This window comes from Hordeum vulgare, chromosome 1H (genome assembly GCF_904849725.1).
Source record: "Hordeum vulgare subsp. vulgare chromosome 1H, MorexV3_pseudomolecules_assembly, whole genome shotgun sequence".
NCBI classification, from domain to species: Eukaryota; Viridiplantae; Streptophyta; class Magnoliopsida; order Poales; family Poaceae; genus Hordeum; species Hordeum vulgare.
Genome location: NC_058518.1, coordinates 24,986,013 through 24,992,012, shown reverse-complemented (window position 1 = coordinate 24,992,012; position 6,000 = coordinate 24,986,013).

Sequence of the window (6,000 nt, the reverse complement as noted above, 5' to 3'; positions counted from 1 at the left end):
TCCAACAAGATTCTTTGTCCACAAAGTAAAGGAGAAAAGCTCAATAGTTGAGCGTGGGCTCAGATTGTCTGAGTACGACAATCGCTTGAATCAAGTGGGAGTTAATCTTCCAGATGAGATAGTGATGGTTCTCCAAAGTCACTGCCACCAAGCTGTGAGAGCTTCGTGATGAACTATAACATGTCAAGGATAGATACAATGATCCTTGAGCGTTTCACGATGTTTGACACTGCGAAAGTAGAAATCAAGAAGGAGCATCAATAGTTGATGGTTTGTAAAACCACTAAGTTTCAAGAAAGGCAAGGGCTAGAAGGGATACTTCGTGAAACGGCAAAACAGTTGCTGCACTAACGAAGAGACCCAAGGTTAAACCCAAACCCGAGACTAAGTGCTTCTGTAATGAGGGGAACAGTCACTGAGGCGGAGCAACTCTAGATACTTGGTAGATAAGAAGGCTGGCAAAAGTCGAAAGAAGTATATTTGATATACATGATGTTGAGGTGTACTTTAGTACTACTCCTAGTAGCACGAGGGTATTGGATACCGGTTCAGTTGCTAAGTGATTAGTAACACGAAATAAAAGCTACGGCATAAACGGAGACTAGCTAAAGGCGAGGTGACGATATGTGTTGGAAGTGTTTGCAAGGTTGATATGGTCAAACGTCGCACGCTCCCTCTACCATCGGGATTGGTGTTAAACCGAAATAATTGTTATTTGGTGCTTGCGTTAAGCATGGACATGATTGGATCGTGTTTATTGCAATACGATTATTCATTTAAAGAGAATAATGGTTACTCTATTTGCTTGAATAATCACCTTCAATGGTTTATTGAATCTCGATCGTAATGTTACACATGTTCATGATATTGGCGCCAAAATGATACGAGGTAATGATGATAATACCACTTACTTGTGGCACTGCCGCTTGAGTCATGTTGGTATAAATTGCATGAAGAGGCTCCATGCTGATGGATCTTTATACTCACTTGATTTTGAATCACTAGTGACATGCAAATCATACCACATGAGCAAGGCCTTGTTTTCATTGAGATGAAACAAGATAGTAACTTGTTGGAAGTGATACATTTGATGTATGCAGTCCAATGGGTGCTGAGGCACGCAGTGGATATCATTATGTTCTTACTTCAATGACGATTTGAGTAGATACTAGAGTATTTACTTAATGAATCACAAGTCTGAAATATTGAAAAGTTCAATTCTGTTTCGGAGTGAAGTTCGTCGTAACAAGATGATAAACTGTCTACGATATGATCATAGAAATGAATATCTGAGTTACGAGTTTTGGTACGCAGTTAAGACAATGTGGAAATTGTTTCACAGTTCATGCCACCTGGAACATCATAGTGTGATGATGTGTCTGAACGTCATAGCCACACACTATTTGGTATGGTGCATGCTATGATGTCTCTTATCGAATAACCACTATCATTTATGGGTTATGCATTAGAGACAACCGCATTCACTTTAAATAGGGCACTGCGTATTTCCGTTGAGATGACACAGTATAGACTGAGGTTTAGAGAAATCTAAATTGTCGTTTCTTGAAAGTTTGGGGCTTCGACACTTATGTGAAAAAGTTTCAGTCTGATAAGCTCGAACCCAAAGCGGATGAATGCATCTTCATAGGATATCCAAAACGGTTGGGTACATCTCCTATCTCAGATCCGAAAGGAAAGTGTTTGTTTCTAGAAACGGATCCTTTCTCGAGGAAAGGTTTCTCTCGAAAGAATTGAGTGGGAGGGTGGTAGAACTTGATGAGGTTATTGAACCATCACTTCGACCAGTGTGTAGCAGGGCGCAGGAAGTTGTTCCTGTGGCGCCTACACCAATTCAAGTGAAAGCTGATGATGGTGATCATCGAGCATCGGATCAAGTTACTACAAACCTCGTAGGTTGACAAGGTCGCGTACTACTGCAGAGTGGTACGGTAACCCTGTCTTGGAGGTCATGTTGTTGAGCAACAGTGAACCTACGAGTTATGGAGAAAGCAATGGTGGGCCCGGATTCCGACAAATGGCTGGAGGCCATGAAATCCGAGAGAGGATCCATGTATGAAAACAAAGTGTAGACTTTGGAAGAACTACTTGATGGTCATAGGACTATTGAGTAAAGATGGATCTTTAAAAGCTAGACAGACGATGATGGTGATAAGTCACTATTAAGAAAAGCTCACTTGTCGCAAAGATGTTTCCGACAAGATCAAAAAGTTGACTATGATGAGACTTTCTCACTCTTAGCGATGCTAAAAGTCTGTTAGAATTATGTTAGTAGTTGCTGCATTATTTATGAAATATTGCACATAGGATGTCAAAACATTATTTCCTCGACGGTTTCCTTCAGCAAACATTGTATGTGATACAACCAGAAAGTTTTGTCGATCCTAAAGATACTAGCAAGTATGCAAGCTCCAGCGATCCTTCAATGGACTGGTGCAAGCATCTCGGAGTTGGAATATACACTTTGATGAGATGATCAAAGATTTTGGGTTTGCACAAGGTTTAGGAGAAACTTGTATCTCCAAAGAAGTGAGTGGGAGCACTATAGAATTTCTGATAAGTATATGTGGTTGACATATTGTGGATCAGAAGTAATGTAGAATTTCTGTAAAGCATACAAGGTTGTTTGAAAGGAGTTTTCAAAGGAGTACCTGGATTACGCTACTTGAACGTTGAGCATCAAAGATCTATGAAGATAGATCGAAAGCGCTTAATAGAAGTTTCAACAAGATGCATGCCTTGACAAGTTTTTGAAGGAGTTCAAAATAGATCAGCAAAGAAGGAGTTCTTGGTTACATTGTGAGGTGTGAATTTGAGTAGGACTCAAAACCCGACCCCGGCAGAATAAAGAGAATAGACGAAGGTCATCTTCTATGCCTTAGTCGTAGACTCTAAAGTATGCCATGCTGAGTACCGCACCTGATGTGTGCCTTGACTCAAAGTATGTTGAGAGGTACAGAAAGTGATCCATGATTGAATCACTAACAACGGTCAAAATTTATCCTTAGTAACTGATGGACTAAGGAATTTTTCTCGATTATGGAGGTGGCTAAAGAGTTCGTCGTAAAGGATTACGTCGATGCAAGCTTTGACACTAATCCGAATAACTATGAGTAGTGAAACGGATTCGTATAGTAGAGTAGATGTTTGGAGTATTTCCGAATAGCACATAGTAGCAGCATCTATAAGATGACATAAAGATTTGTAAAGAACACACGGATCTGAAAGTTTCAGAACCGTTGACTAAAACCTCTCTCACGAGCAAGACGTGATCAGACCCTAGAACTATATGGGTGTTGGATTCGTTGGAATCACATGATGATGTGAACTAGATTATTGACTCTAGTGCAAGTGGGAGACTGTTGGAAATATTCCCTAGAGGCAATAATAATTAGTTATTATTATATTTCTTTGTTCATGATAAACGTTTATTATCGATGCTATAATTGTATTGATTGGAAACACAATACTTGTGTGGATACATAGACAAAACACTGTCCCTAGTAAGCCTCTAGTTGACTAGCTCGTTGATCAAAGATGGTCAAGTTTTCCTGGCCATAGGCAAGTGTTGTTACTTGATAACGGGATCACATCATTAGGAGAATCATGTGATGGACTAGACCCAAACTAATAGACGTAGCATGTTGATCGTGTCATTTTGTTGCTACTGTTTTCTGCGTGTCAAGTATTTGTTCCTATGACCATGAGATCATATAACTCACTGACACCGGAGGAATGCTTTGTGTGTATCAAACGTCGCAACGTAACTGGGTGACTATAAAGGTGCTCTACAGGCATATCCAAAGGTGTTCGTTGAGTTAGTATGGATCGAGACTGGGATTTGTCACTTCGTGTGACGGAGAGGTATCTCGGGGCCCACTCAGTAATACAACATACAAACAAGCCTTGCAAGCAATGTAACTTAGTGTAAGTTGCGGGATCTTGTATTACAGAACGAGTAAAGAGACTTGCCGGTAAACGAGATTGAAATAGGTATGCGGATACTGACGATCGAATCTCGGGCAAGTAACATACCGAAGGACAAAGGGAATGACATACGGGATTATATGAATCCTTGGCACTGAGGTTCAAACGATAAGATCTTCGTAGAATATGTAGGATCCAATATGGGCATCCAGGTCCCGCTATTGGATATTGACCGAGGAGTACCTCGGGTCATGTCTACATAGTTCTCGAACCCGCAGGGTCTGCACACTTAAGGTTCGACGTTGTTTTATGCGTATTTGAGTTATATGGTTGGTTACCGAATGTTGTTCGGAGTCCCGGATGAGATCACGGACGTCACGAGGGTTTCCGGAATGGTCCGGAAATGAAGATTGATATATAGGATGACCTCATTTGATTACTGGAAGGTTTTCGGAGTTACCGGGAATGACGAATGGGTTCCGGGTGTTCACCGGGGGGGGGGGGCAACCCACCCTGGGGAAGCCCATAGGCCTTGGGGGTGGCGCACCAGCCCTTAGTGGGCTGGTGGGACAGCCCAAGAAGGCCCTATGCGCCATAGGAAGAAAATCAAAGAGAAAAAAAAAGAGGAGGTGGGAAAAGGGGGAAGGACTCCTCCTTCCAAACCTAGTTGGATTCGGTTTGGAAGGGGAGGACTCCCCCCCTTGGCTCGGCCGAACCCCTTGGGGGTCCTTGGACCCCAAGGCAAGGCTCCCCCTCTTCCCCCTATATATACGGAGGTTTTAGGGCTGATTTGAGACAACTTTGCCACGGCAGCCCGACCACATATCTCCACGGTTTCACCTCTAGATCGCGTTTCTGCGGAGCTCGGGCGGAGCCATGCTGAGATTAGATCACCACCAACCTCCGGAGCGCCGTCACGCTGCCGGAGAACTCATCTACCTCTCCGTCTCTCTTGCTAGATCAAGAAGGCCGAGATCATCGTCGAGCTGTACGTGTGCTGAATGCGGAGGTGCCGTCCGTTCGGCACTAGATCGTAGGACTGATCGCGGGACGGTTCGCGGGGCGGATCGAGGGACGTGAGGACGTTCCACTACATCAACCGCGTTTCTTAACGCTTCTGCTGTGCGATCTACAAGGGTACGTAGATCGAATATCCCCTGTCGTAGATGGACATCACCATGATAGGTCTTCATGCGCGTAGGATAATTTTTGTTTCCCATGCGCCGTTCTCCAACACGCCGAAGTTAAGCGTGCTCGGCTTGTAGTAGTTTTAGGATGGGTGACCGACCGGGAAGTTCATCCCGGGTGCGCATGAGTGAGGAAAAAGTGCGCAAAAAAGACTAGTATTGATATGTGGGGCCAGTCTAGATCCCGCGAGGAGTAACGACCACCGGCGGGTGTGTCGAGGGCGTTACACATATGCTCCCTCTACTTCTCTCTAGATATGTTTCTCCTCTAGTCTAGTTCGGTGGTGCTTAGGCGAAGCCCTGCTGGATTAGTTCAGCACCACCACCACCACGCCGGTGTGCTGGAGAACTCATCTACCTCTCCGCACTCCGTCCCTCTTGTTGGATCAAGAAGGCGGGGATCGTCATCGACTTGTACGTGTGTTGAACACGGAGGTGTCGTCCGTTCGGCACTAGATCGGGATGGATCGTGATGGGATCGCGGGACGGATCATGATGAGATCGCGAGACGGGCTGCGATTTGGATCGTGAAGATGTTCCACTACATCAACCACGTTATATACGCTTCCGCTTAGCGATCTACAAGGGTATGTAGATTCACTCTTCCCTCTCGTAGATGATCATCACCATGAATAGGTATTGTGTGCGCGTAGGAAAATTTTTGTTTCCCATACAACGTTCCCCAACAAGAGTGACTTGTAAAAATCAAGGACCATTGGTTTCAAAACTGTTGGGGGTCCTCCGTGTATATACCTAGGGAGGAGTATAGCGCCTTGATCATATTTTTCTTCCTCCTCATGCTAGCCCGCATATGAAAAAAGATCGTGTTTTTATCCCCTTCAGAGAGCCATTGTAGCCTTGACCTCTA